Consider the following 14,606-nt stretch of genomic DNA (forward strand, 5'->3'; position numbering starts at 1 on the left):
CGATTTAAGCAATTCTTGCGCCGAGATTCGTTTTTCAGTGCTCTTTCTTTTTAACCAGTTTTTATCTCGTTGTTCTTTTGTTTTGTGCTCTATTATTAGTGTATCTTGTTTGTTTATTTGTCGGTTATTGTGCGATTAGCCGACAACGTTCCGGATCAATTTGAGGAACATCAAGACCAGGAGCAAGAATACACTGAGCAGCAACAAGGAGAAGGCAAGTGTCCTTGATCATATTGAACCTATATTTTTAAATGTTTTTTTTACAAAATTGCATGCAGTGTCAATATGATGGGTAGTCACCTATGTTAGGGTTTTCCCTAGATTTTCCCTTATCATCCCTTGGAACCTAGAAGGTTTATGGTTAGGTGTCTTTTATAGGTAGATTGCTTAGCCATGCTTTTGGGATGTTGAAAAGTGTCATAATCTTGACTAATAAACATATGCAATAATGATGGTTAATGTGTTAATGGTCTAGCAACATAGAACCTTATGCCTTGAGCAAAGTGGTGTTGATGGTTGTCATGGCTATGATGTTGGTTTAGTGTTTGCTCAAGTAACCTAAGTAAGAACCGGTTCGTGGAGCGACAACCCAAGAAGTAACTTACCAACCACGAGGCAAATATAGGTAAGGCGTGACATACTGATTAGAGTCTGTCCAGTGTGCGTTGGGTTAGCACAAAAGGGGGCTTCTGGGTAGGAGCTTTGCTTGCGTAAAGCCTGACGGTGAAACCTAGTGGGCAGACACACACTGGATTAGTCTCTGGTTAGTGGAAAGTATCATACAGTGATTCTTGACGGCACACCACTGGCGTGTGTTAAGTGTCTTGCAAACACGGTAACATGGAATTCACTAACTCGTGGGGAAAGCTGGACAACCTCTGCCGAGTGTAAAACTGTTATAACAGCTGTGCTCACGGACATGAGAGACTTGGATCCTCACATGATTAGAGGGTGGATGGTTTTGGTTCTGGTACAGGGAGTACTAGATGGTGTGGTTTTGGTCTTAGTACAGGGAGTACTGGACGGTTGTAGTATGCAGGGTGGGGAACCTTATATGCTAGATGATGGATTGTTTGGGTTACATACATTTAATACTTGTTTAATGCTTTTGAGTCCAAATGTGTTTTCATTACTCGCATTTATGCAAATACTACCATGTGTCAGCCTATTCTTGATATAAGCCTGCATGTCATTATTTTCCCACACTTGCTGAGTACTTTATGTGTTCACCCTTGCTTTCTCCTACAAAAACATATGCTGCTCAGTGGAAGACTTTGAGGATTTTCAAGACGACGACCTAGTGTTCTAAGGAGCGTGTCTTCCAGTCGGTGCCTGTGGAGTATTGGTCGCCAATGTTTTCGTCCCGCTGCCGTCGTTTAGAGCTGTCGTTTAGGATAATTTTGAGGTTGCTTAGGTGAAGTCTTTTATTTGTAAGAAGTGAACATTTAATTAAATAAAGTATTGCTTTTGCTACTTCACCTATGACGTCCTTATGTGTGTTAAACTTCCTGGGCACACATAAGCCGTTAAAACCGGGTGTGACACAAGACCATCCACCTTGTTGAACTCTTTGAGGCTCAAGGCACCAAGTAATACACTTGCGGCATGTGCATAGCGGTGGAGATTTTGCTCTTGTTCAGGAGTGAGCTCTTTATCTTCATCCAGTAGCTCAAAATTAGTACACACAATCTTCCAAATACTTTGATGAAGAGAAATTAAGTACAACTTCATTTTGTACCTCCAAGAGGCAAAGTGCCTGCCATCAAAATATGGCACTCGTCTGGACGATATGGAAATATAAGAATTAGAAGCATTTAATTTATCATAATTGAATTCAATTGCAACACCCTTGCCTTTACTGCTGTCTGACTTCAAAGCATCATCTTTGGGATTCTTCAGGCTTCCCAGACCTTCCGAACTTTTCTCCTCGGGTGTCGACATCTTCAATTCTCCAAGCGGTGAAGCCTTGTAGGATATTAGGCTCTTATACCAAATTGAATGTACTAGATGTCACCTAGAGGGGGGTGAATAGATATTTTCTGAAAAATAAAACTTCACAGTGGATTAACAGAATCTGGATACTCTGGGTTCAATCCAGAACTTTCAGGTTCTGAAAGTTTTGAGCTCAACCCGGATAGTTTGACTGTAACACAAAATTGAAAACTAAGAACACCTATGCAAGTCTAGTTGGTTCTAAATGTTACCACAGGTTCCAAAGGTCTCATAGAGGCTATTCCACCAAATACCTACAACCACAAACTCACAAACACATAGAACATGGGAAATTACCTAAAATACCAACTAGAACATGTATGAACTCAAGAAAGCAAAGGAAACATGAATTTGTTTCCTGAAGTTCAGATCCAACGATCCTACATCTCTGTTGAGGTGCTCACAAAGAGTCGAGTCTCTTTCAACCCTATTCCTCACCAAGCGACCACGAAGATCGAGTTTGGGCTTACTCAAGTGTTCCTCTTCCCTTGCGGAGGCGAGAATGATCTTCACAAACTTCCCGGGATACTTCACAAGCTTGGGTGCTCTCTGGGTGATGCCTAGCCATCTAGGATCTCCAAACTCCATGAGTAATAAACGTGAATCGATGGCTTGATGATGAACTCAAGTGCTCAACGATTGAATTTGGCTCACTTGCACTCAATCTCTTGACCTCACACCTAACTATCAAATCGTTACAAGAATTAAAGCACTAAAGAAGTGAGGAGAGCTATTGAAGGGCTATGAATGCTTTTATCTCAACATAGTTCAACAGCAAAAGAAAGGAGGAGATTGAAGGGGTATTTATACCCTTCCCCCCAAAACTAACCGTTACAGACTTTTCTAGCCTAACTCGGATACTCCGGGTTCAACTCGAAACCTCCGGGTTGGCACTTCAACGCGTAAATGAGAACCCTTGGCCGCAACTCAACTCAGAGGGTCTGAATGAAACACTAGAACCCGAAACATCTGGGTCAACCTGAAATCTCCAGGTAAAATATTTAGACCTTAACCAAGCACCCTTGCTTGGAGCATCCGGGTCTGAAAACTCCGATAACCTGGAACATCTAGGTCAACCCGGAGCATCCGGGTTGGCTTAAAAACTAAAACCGAGCACCCCTACTGGAGGTAAGCTCAAAGTCTTTGGCAACTTGGAGTATCCGGGTCAGCTCAGAACATCCGAGTACAAATAAAGACATAGAACTTCCTGATGTTCATGTGGTGATTTGTGTCTTTCATCTTTGGTCTAAATGGGTACTCTGAGCATTGAGACATCTTCAATTCAGTCTAAATGGGTCCCTCTTAATAGTACGACACACCTATACTTAAATTCAAGGATAAAATGAATTTAAATCTATTGAGTAACTACCTTTTTTAGGAACGTCAACACCTTTTAACATCTTCAATGGGACTAATACATGTTCATATTCTCATTAAACTCATTAGTCCCTTAATTATTTGTCATCAATTATCCAAAACCCACTCAGGGCGCCTAGATGCACTTTCAAAGAGTCACCAGGCAATCAAGTGGTCAAATCTCAAGATCTCCTTTGACCAAGACAACTGTTCTGAGAACTTCATCCGGCTCAGCTGCTTCCCAATCGTGATTAAGCCCACCATCAACAACTGCAAGATTTCCCAATAGCTCCTGGACAGGGAGAGTTCTCTGAACATCCTCTTCAGTAGCACACTTAGTGCGATGCAGATCCTCTGATCTGCCATCAAGCTAGTGTCACAAGCCTTCCACGACATACTACCTGGATCCTTAGCCACACCAATTGGTTAGGTCACACTTTTCGTCACCTTTGGGAAGCCAAACAATTTCTAAACAGAAAAAATTCTGTTCGATGTGGTCGAATTTGAGACAGCGTACAACGCCATCTTAAGATGACATAATCTAGCCAAGTTCATGACCGCTACATACTATGCTTAGTGCGTAAAGATCCCAGAGCCCGAGGGCATCATCATTGTTCGAGGTTGTGCCAAGTCAGGCCTATGCTACAATAAGTGGAGTTTAGACATGGAGAAGAAGCATCAAGCTAACAAGGAAACCAAGAACTCGAGGCCCAAAGTAGCCGTGAAATCTCACGGCAAAGTAAAGATTGTTCCTCTGGACCCAACTGAGCCATCAAATACTGTTTGGATCAACTTCAGCCTAAACCAAAAATAGGAACACAAGCTCATCACCTCCCTCTAGGAAAACACTTACGTGTTTGCATGGCAACTGTCTGACATGCCCAGGATCCTCAGGGAGGTGATTCAGCACAAGTTGGTTGCCCGGCCCGATGCCAAGCCTGTCAAGCAAAAGCTCTGGTGGTTCACTCGCGATCAGGAAGAAACAATCAACATGAAAATTGAGAGGTTGTTGAAGGCGGGATTCATCAGAGAGGTGGAGCAGCCCGAGTGTCTAGTAACCCTATCATGGTGAGAAAGTCAAACAGCAAGTGGCGCAAGTGCATGGACTTCATAGACCTCAATGAAGCCTACCGAAAAGACTCATTCCCTCTGCCTAGAGTAGACCAGATAATTGAGTCCACATCTGTGTGTGACTATCTAAGCCTTCTTGATGCCTACTATGATTCCAGAGTAGCATGTGTTCTGAGGATGAGGAGAAGACCTCCTTTACAACCCCTTTCGAGGTATTTTGCTATGTAAAGATGCCATTTCGATTAAAAAAGCGTCGGTGCTACGTACCAGTGTGGTAAGCATATAACCCTCTATGACTAGATTGGCCGAAATGTTGAGGCTTATATCGATGGCCTTGTCGTCAAATCGAAAAGGAAGGAAGATCTTCTCTCCGATCTACACGAAACCTTCAACAATCTACGCAAACATCTTGTCATGTTGAATCCAGAGAAGTGTGCATTTGGAGTCAACGTGGGAAAGCTACTCGAGTTCCTTGTGTCACAACGGGGAATCGAGGTTAATCCTGAGAAGATCAAGTCCATCAAGGAAATGCAATACCTTAGGTCAGTACAAGAAGTTCAAAAGTTAACCGGGTACATGGCGGTACTCAGTTATTTTATCTCCCAACTAGGAGACCGAGGGCTTCCCTTTTCAAGCTGCTACGCCAACAAGATTGTGAGGAACCGTCCAAATAGTATTCTAATTAATCATCAGGAGGATCATTGTTCATAATCACAACCCCGACGATTAACCAGAATACCATTCCGGTAGTCCCGGCACGTGTTTTGTGCCCAGGATCGGAACACATGCCTTCCAACTCAAATATCACAACACAGTTTAATAGAGAGCAAGTAATTAAGCTGTATTACAATACTTAAACATGCAACTGCTTCCACAATTTATAACAAAAGAGGAACAACAACAACTACGCAGCGGAAAATAAACCTATACAACAAAAGAGTATGGAGCCAGATGCCCTTAGGCTCCATACCAAAAGCGCCGGAGTTCGGAGTAGAAGGTGCTACTCCTGCCCGCCACCCTGATCGGCAGGCACAAAGTAGCCGAACACTGCCTCTTCCTTGCCAACCTGAGAACCTGAAACTTAAGGGCAGTACCCTTAGTACGAAGGTACTAGCAAGTCTTACACAGTATGAGTATATATATTCTCGACTCCAAGGATCATGCATTTAAAGCTGTAGCAAGGATTAAGACATGTTTAAGTTCATTAAGCGGTAAGCAACCTAAATTCTAGGTGTAAGCAACTAACTTAACCAACCACCCACTCAAACCCTGCCAACCAACTGATCAGAACAGATATATAAACAACAAGTGTATAAGAGTAAACCATTACCACCAAACCACCGACCACATACCGACCAAACCACCCAAAACAACCATGCCACAACCCACATCGAAAATCTACGACCAAAACATGGTCGCTCGGTGGAGATAAGCGATAGCAATGCTCATGACCGAGAGCGCGGCAGTTCGAACTGATTATACACCCTGCAGGGGGATACTCCTGGACCCACACGACACAAGGACCATACGGCTTATGCCACCCGCTAAGATGCACACAAGGGGGTACCTGTGACAACCTTTCCCAACCAGGCCCAACCATGTGGATCAACCATAGCTCGACGCGACGGTATTAGAACCGCTAAAAGCCCGGACTCAAACCGGACTCACACCGTCTATGACGAGGCCCACATGACCACGTCTGCGAAGGTAATCAGCTCGCCTACCATTATATCAGCATGTGGTGAGTAAGGTAAGTGCTAAAGCCGACTACACCGACGGTCGGTGCTTAACCGGTGCAAGCGGTCTATGGTGTCCGGGTTCCCTCCCCGAACGGCCTGAGGACTCCTCGTGAGCAGATGAAACCTCTAACACCACCCACACCTCGTCTCAACTCACCACTCACCAAACCGACTCATCATCAACACAACCACAAGTGTGAACAAGTAATAAGCCCTAGGCTCGCGACAACGGTGGACGCCGTCGTCGACTTCTACCGGAAAGCCTAAGTACCATTAAGCATAGCGAACTATAATTAGACCTCGACGACACCATTAGGCTCCAAGGAATAACACATGATTGAAATGGGAGAATGCATCGGCATAGGTTCTACCCGACTCGGTACCCGACACATGCAATGTATACATAAGCGTAGATATCATATTAGATTTTCAAGTAGACACGGTGCAATATGAACGATGCTTGCCTTGCTGCCCTAACTGCTGCTCACAGCTACCCGAACCACGATCACCACCGTTAGAACCTCCGGGAAAAGCCTCGCTCGCCTCTGTCGTCGAATCGACGTTCTCTATAAGAATAATCGCGCGCAATGATGAGTATGAAAGCCATACAAAAACGAAGGTGACATGCATTATGCCCTGCGCTTAAAACATCAAATATTTCCTAATTGCAATTAGCGTTAACCATTTAAACATTTCCCGAAATACTTTAAAGCATAAACCAAAGCTTAAACCAAAATGGAAAGTTAATTATGCTTAACATGAGGGTGTATATTTTTACTGAATAGGACACAATTTAGCAAGATTCACAAAATTGGATTCATCAATTTTGGGACTACCAAGATTTAACTATGAATTATCAAAGCCTAGATATATTCCATTAATTCAATAATTCACAGCACACATTTCATGGACACTGGTATTTTTAATTGATAGATCATGTCATAATAAAGCCAAAAAAATTGGTTTCATGAATTTTGGAGCTCTACACAATTTCCTACGCATTTTTCAAGATTTTAGCCGATTTATCAACTCAACAGATATTCATTTCGCAATTTCTGATTTCCTCTAATATTAAAATGGGCCCACGTCTTTTTCTACCTGCGCCCAACTAGCCACAGGCACAGACAGTGGGGCCGGGCTCATTTTGACTAGGGTCAAAATTGAACCCCGCCCAGCACACAGCGCAGCGCGGCCGGCCGGGGCTCAGGTTGTGCCCGCCGACGGGGAGCGGCGCAGTCCAGGCGGCCGGGAAGGGCAGCTGCGGCTCCAGCATGTGCGCGTGGGCCCAGCTGAGGCATACGTGGTCACCGGCGACGGCCGGAGAATGGCCAGCGGCGGCGGACGGCGGAAACTACACGGCGGCGGCACGGTTTTGACGCGCCAACGGCGAACGGCGACGCAACAAACTCGAACAAGGGTGGCTATAGCTTTTACAAGGACGCGCGGACCCAACGGCGTGGCCAAACACTGAGGAGCCCGATGGTGGCTCGGCCGACGACGTGCGCCGTAGGCAGCGGCTGCACGGCGAAAGGCGTGCCGGCGACGGGCAAAGCCCCAACGGACACGCGCGCTAGACTCAGTGGGGGACGGTGATGCTTACGGTGAGTTCGGTCACCGGGGAAAGGCAGCGGTTCGCCGGTTCAACGGAGAAAGGTGGAGACGGCTGCCGCCGTTGGGGAAGAAGACGCGGCCGGCTCAACCTGTGCGGAAAAATGACTGGGGGAGGAGGGGAAACGGCGGAGGAGCTTGGGGCGCTCCTCCCTGCGGCTCCACTGGGCTCGGGCTTGACGGAAACCATCGGCGGCGCGGTGATTCTTGCCAGCGGCCGGTGCTTGTGTGCGTGTGCTCTGCGCCGGCTGTGCGACAGGAGGAGCAGAGAGAGAGAGAGAAAGCAGAGGGCGGGGAGGGGAAGATAAAGGCACGGTGCCGTGTCCCGGTTTTCCGGTGACGTGGCCTAGCCACCGCAGTCAACAAGGGTGGCGCCGCTTGCTCTGTGAGAGGAGATGGCAGAGAGAGCAGAGAAACCGGAGGGGGGATGACAATCGGGCCCGATGAACAGTAACCGGCCGGCAAAATATCCTCACTACTTTAGCCATCCATTTGAATGCCTTCCCAAGGTCCAAAACTGGTAAAACAAATTTTGTTTGAAACTAAAATTCATAAGGAACCCATTTGAACTTGTTTGACCCAGAATGCTTGAGCCAATTTTGAATAAAAATTGTTCAAAGATGCTATCTTTTCCAACTTGTGATAATTTTTATGCCTTCTAAATATTTCCCAAAAATTTGGGAAAATTCATTTATATTCTTCTCCTGGCATCTACTAATTTCTAAAATTATCACCAGCCTTATGTTCCATAGAAGTTTTGGGAGATGCTTTACAACGCATCAGTTAAACCTGGTTTAACCAAATTCGGTTTAATCCACATTGCATGTCTATACTGCTCAAACAAAAACAAACAATGCTAATGATGCCCATTAGCACTTAATTACATGTTTAGAAACTCTGGGCCGTGACAATGATGGATTCAAGTGGTCGAATGAGGCAAAAAAAAAGGCTTTCTAGAATCTAAAAATGTATCTTTCATCCCCTATACTAGTCACTCCCAACCTAAAGGAGGAACCCCAACTCTACATAGCATTTGGACCACGAGCCGTGAGTGGAGTATTGGTGGTAGAAAGAGAAATGCTCAAACAGAAAAAGAGCTAGAGACTGGTATACTATATCAGCGAAGTTCTTCAAGGTCCAAAGGAATGCTATCCACAAGTGCAGAAATGACCATATAGAGTATTGATGGTTATCATGATAGGATAGGCTGGGTTGTACAGTTAAGCATTTCATTGAATATACGATAGATACCAATCTACCATGTTTGTAAGTGTAATTGGCTCAGTTTGTGAGACGTATGTAAGTATATAAACTTGTAATCAACTATGTGCACCTGAGTACTTGACTCTTGTAAGTGTTTTAAAAAATATAACTATGTAAATAATTTGATAATGTTATAACTTGTAAGTTCATAGTGAATGGTAGCATAGTCATTTCACACACTTCCTTAATTCTTGTGCCTATGTTTAAAAATACTAACATCACTTTTATTTGTGGTTGGAGTAACGGTTAGATATATGAGCCTAGCCCATTATATTTAAAAAAATTCCAAATAAATCTCAAAGGCCCAACTAAATAGAGGTGGGATGTATCTTTTAGTCTCGCATTGCTAGTAGAGGTGAAGGGGGTCCAACTTAAAGGAATTGTCTACGTCACCTACTTAGTAATGTGTGGATGAGAAGACTAGAAGAACACACGTGCGTGCTTGCCTCACCTCACCAGACCATGGTCGGGCTGGGGGCCAAGGGTGCACAACACATGCGTGAAAGGTCCACCGAAATCGGGTCTAGTAGCCTTCACATGTGCAGCCTTCTTTTGTAGTTTCATTTTTTTGTTGCGTGGGTAAACAGATATAGATGGAAACCGTGTTAGTTAAGAATCTGATCATGGCACGTAACAGAGTCTGATCATGACACATCTCAATCATGCAATTTTCTTTATATATATGCAATTAAGTTTTTGCCTCTTCCTCTGTTGCACCGCCACCGGTAGAGTAGATTAATCCATCCTGTTGCGTCGACATGCATCGACAAATGGGAGAGCATGTCTTCGGAACCCATTGCTCTGGGGATCCTGTAATGGGAGAGGGCAAATAAGGTTTTTGGAAAGCGCTTGGCGTGAATGCTCACGATCTACTTTCTCTATATCATCATAGTCTACTTCCTCTACATCCTCATCGTCATCATCTATTGCATTGTCATCACGGGGGCCTCTGCATCTCACACTGCCGACAGGTATTTTCACTATAATCTATCATGCCTGTCATGCATGTTTTTCTGATTCTTTCGTCCTGGAATATATTACAGAGATATATGTCTAGGATAGAAACTTGCAGTATGATAATGCTAGTCCATATATTCTTATTCATGTTATATTTTGAAATTAAATTAAATCTGAAAGTGCACTTTTATCTAGCAGTAACTAATCATGGTGCATAGGTGAGGTGAAGACCTTCTGGTGTCTATATAATGACTTGTACTGCCTAATTATTGGTCCATTAACATATTTTGCTTCCATAAAGTTAGTCATAGACTCCTTACTCGTAATAATGCAAGAATATGAAATAAAAACTAAGTAGAGGGAAGCAAATATACACTTTGCATTCATGTACAAGCCTCAAAATAACACTTCAGCTCCAAAAACAATCACTAAAAGCACACCAAGGCAAACCCTGCCTACCTCAAAAGAAAGAAAATCATTGTCTACCTTGCCAAAATCCAAACCAAGCCAAGGAGCCAAACATTGTGTACACAAGTGTAAACAGTTTTTGTTCCTTACAACTTAGAATCCATGCATTTCCTTAAACCCTGGTGTCAACGATTGTTGAACCGTCGATCTTACAAACTTGTGGGAAAAAAAGGGATACTTTGAGTAGACAAATCAAAGGAACATATAGAGGGGCTTTTAGACAGATTAAGGCCTCCCTTAAGATAATAACCCTACATCATATTTGTCTTGTATTGATATGAGCTTGCATAAGTGGGGTGCATGGCTAGCCTAGATGGATCTAAACCTAATCGGTGACATCCTTGCTCAACTCGTAGGGTCTTCTAGCTTGTGCGACTTCTAAACCCTCGTCTTCTATAGGGGCCCTAGGCTCCATATATATAGGGGGTGTACATACTCTGGAGTCTTTCTTTCCATTTTCAAAGATAAACTTCCCTATTTACGAGATACCTTGGGTACCTACAGTTAGTTTCCTTTCATCTAGGGATCCCTTTCCCAAAGATAGAGATATGCCCAAGAATTACAGAAAACCCTGGGGTGCTTAGATATAGTAGTTATCTAGTAATCAATGGCAAGCCCTTCATCAGTACATGAAATGAGGCTTCGACGAATCAAGTACATGGTAAGCAAAGACTAAAATTTTGTCCGACCATGTCATTGAGTAAGACTCGAGTTTCCGATTAGGATGTAGCATCTAACCGGATTCTAAGATCATCTATTCAGGATTTCGAGCACCTTTGAGTTGTCAAGCAAGTCCTCAAGAAGGTGTTGCATCCGAGTAGGTTTTTTGTTTACCCCATCCCCACGACATGATAGGGAGGAAAAAACTTATCACTGGTTGGGTTCGAAAGTTGGACAGTTGTAGCAAAAATTTTGAATAGTAGTGAGAATCTTTTTACCTGGTAGGAAATCATTATTGCAATGGGAAAATGCACATGCTAGGTGGCATGGTGTGTCAGGCTCCCCGGGCCAACATTCCAACTACTCTGTATGCGACGGGCACTAAATGCGACGTGATAGTAAAGCAGGAGATCATCTCCTCCAGTCATGCCATGATGTCAGTGAAGAGACGACTTGTGTTTTTGGAATTATATGAAGTCAGTCAGCTCCGCACAACATAGGTATTGGTACGCTTGTAAACCTCCAGCTTCCTTGAATTTTTCAATATGACTGTCAAAGCCTTCATCACCAAAGCAGTAATCCTAGTCACCTTCGTCACCAAAGCATCATGACCAATCAGATGGCAGACCTTTTGGGGGTTCCTCCACCAAATTTTAATACAGAATCATCTCCATGTACAGACTGACGGGGTCATAGAAGATGCTTGCCTGCCTTCAGTTCATGCCATTAGGCTAGCTGAGACTAACAGCATAGATTTCGCCCAGCCGGGGCGGATTGAATCCGAGCCTGAGCTTAATGCACAAGAAAAATGAGAGATTAGAAGATATGCGGAAGATGGGAGATTTCCTCCTTGTTGTGCGCCTTAGTGCAAAAAGACAGTGCAGTCCCCGGGCACCGTCTCCTTGTATAAAAGCAAAGAGGGATCCCACTTCACTGTTCACCCCACCGTCATTGTTTGCTTTCCATCATCCTCTTCATGCTCATCGCGCCTTTGCCTCCAAACCCCCCCCCCCCCCAAAAAAAACCCTCCTCCTCCAATCCCTCTGCCACCATGGGTCGAAAGAAGATCAAGAAGAAGAGATCCAAGACAGATGAGAAGGTGAGCACGATTCCGGCCTGGCAGGAGTCCAAAATCATGGAGGAGGCTCTGATCAAAGCAGAGATTGATGAGGTGATCCCTCCTCCAAATCCCCTGCTCACTAGAGGTGGGGTAGATGATATCAAGCCCGAACACCACCTGGTCAGTAATGTTCCTTGGCTTCTTCCGCTGCAGATTCCGCTTCCCCCCTTACAGTTTTCTCCTTGAGGTGCTTGACTCTACAGTGTGAAGCTCATCCATCTCAACCCCAACTCCATCATCATGTCGACCATCTTCATCCATCTATGTGATACCTTCCTGGGCTTCCCCCCGTCCTTGACCTATTCAGGTACTTCTATCTACTATAGGGGTTCTAGAACAAGGTTGTCGGTGGCACTGGATTTGGCTTCAAGAGGGCAAGTCGGCGGAGTACATCGACTTCTCCGCCAAGTGTTCCTAGTTGGTGTGGCATAGGAAGTGGTTCTACTACCAACCCAGTCCATCTGGACTCCCTTACCAGGGTCTTGCACTATCACTGAGGCCCGCTAAACAGAAGAGCCAACAATGACCACCCTCCGCTGGAGTCTCATCGAAGAGATCCAGCATCTAAAGCAGAGGAAGTTGATGGTGTATGACGTCACTAGAGACTTCATCAGGCGCTGTCTGAGTCCTCTGAAGTTGAGGATCACCGGTACCTGGCAAAATTTCGGACCAAGATGGATCCAACCCGAGAAGGGGAGACCTGTACCTACTGAGTAGTTGTTTTTTAAAGAATTGCGAGCTTGTTCCTTACAATTTGCTTGTCGCTTTCTGTAGTTCTCTCGTTGGAGGCAGTTGATAAGAAAACCAAGCTTCTCTTCGATGCCATCCACTTGTCCAACCACCTGGACATCCCGATCCCCACCCTACAGATGGATCTCGATGCCCAAAAGAGGATCATGTTGGTAAGTCTCACAAACCTTCTCATGGTTTGATTTTGTTTTCTTGTCGAGTAATCCCAACCATAGTGATGGCCATTGTGAGCTTGCACAACTTTGAAAGAGTGGGTAGCTTGACCCTAAGGCTGAGAATGCAGGAGCCCCAGCCGCGCACCCGGATGAGGTCATCATCACAAGGAGTACGGGTTCAAGCAGGAGTGGCGGCGACGGCGTTGTGTTGCTGGACACATCTCTCACCAGTGGCATGGTGCTAGAGGGGGATGTCTAAGTGGACGTTCAATCACCGGCGGGTGATTCTAGGCCGCCGACGCCAATAGCTCAAACCCCATTAGCTCCCGCTAATCCAGTGTTGACCTGACCAGCTAGGGATCCGATCCCTGTGATGGTCTCCAGGGGTCCCATTACGATGCGAGTACTTGGAGCAGCGGCCTCGACTCTAGTAAGTTGAGATTTTATCCAGAGCCTTTGTAACTAGATTATTCTTGACTTTTTGTGCGTTTAGCCTTTGGCCTAGGGCCGCTGGAAGGCCATCATTACCATGGTTTCGTTGGGTAGTGCTCCCCTAGCCCCTACAGGATCAAGGGCTGAAAGAGACGCCCCCGAGAAGACATTCAAGAGGTCGGCACCCCTCCTGATCCTAGTGAAGCCCTCCCTGGTCAAGAAGCAGCCTAGGTATGCGTAAGTATCATAAATACCTTTCCTAGGTTGATAGGAACATGTTATTCAAACGCTTCTTTTGGCAAGCTACTCGGAGCACCGCCTGCAGCCCCCAAGCCCCGACCCCCTCAGCCTCCGAGCGTCACCTCCTCCGTGGAAGGTGGGAGCAAACCTGGCAAGCCCTTGGCATCAGTGGGCATTAGGTAGGAATTAGATTTCGTCACCCCAGAGGCCGTTGCAACACTTATGCAGGGAAGGTATGGGATCCCTCTGGACCCAACTTGGGGCACATGGTCAAAGGAAGGCTAGGCCACCACCCGAACTCGATATTCAACGCATGCTTTATGATAAGCATCTACTTGAAGGTTAGCACTTTAATTAGTGGAATAATAGGTACTAACCTGACGCTTTATATAGTTGTTCATGCACCACCTGGGCAACTCCTGTAGTGATGCTGAGAAGGAGGATCATGTTGGTAAGTCTCACAAACCTTCTTGTGGTTTGATTTTATTTTCTTTCCAAGTAGTCTTATCCATAGCGATGGTCATCACAGGATTGCACAACTTCCTAGGCATGGGCAGCATACCCCAGATGCTGAGAACGTAGGAGCCCCAGCCGCGAGCCCGGATGAGGTCATCATCACGGGGAGTACATGTCCAAGTAGGAGTGGTGGTTGCAGCATCGCGTTGCTGGCCACATCCCTCGCCAGCGGCGTGGTGCATGTGGGGGACATCCACGCAGAGGTCTAGTCGCCAGCCGGTGATTCCATGCCACTGAAGCCAATAGCTCCATCCCCCTCAGCTCCCACTTATCCATTAT

Source organism: Phragmites australis, chromosome 3 (assembly GCF_958298935.1).
Source record: "Phragmites australis chromosome 3, lpPhrAust1.1, whole genome shotgun sequence".
Lineage (NCBI taxonomy): Eukaryota > Viridiplantae > Streptophyta > Magnoliopsida > Poales > Poaceae > Phragmites > Phragmites australis.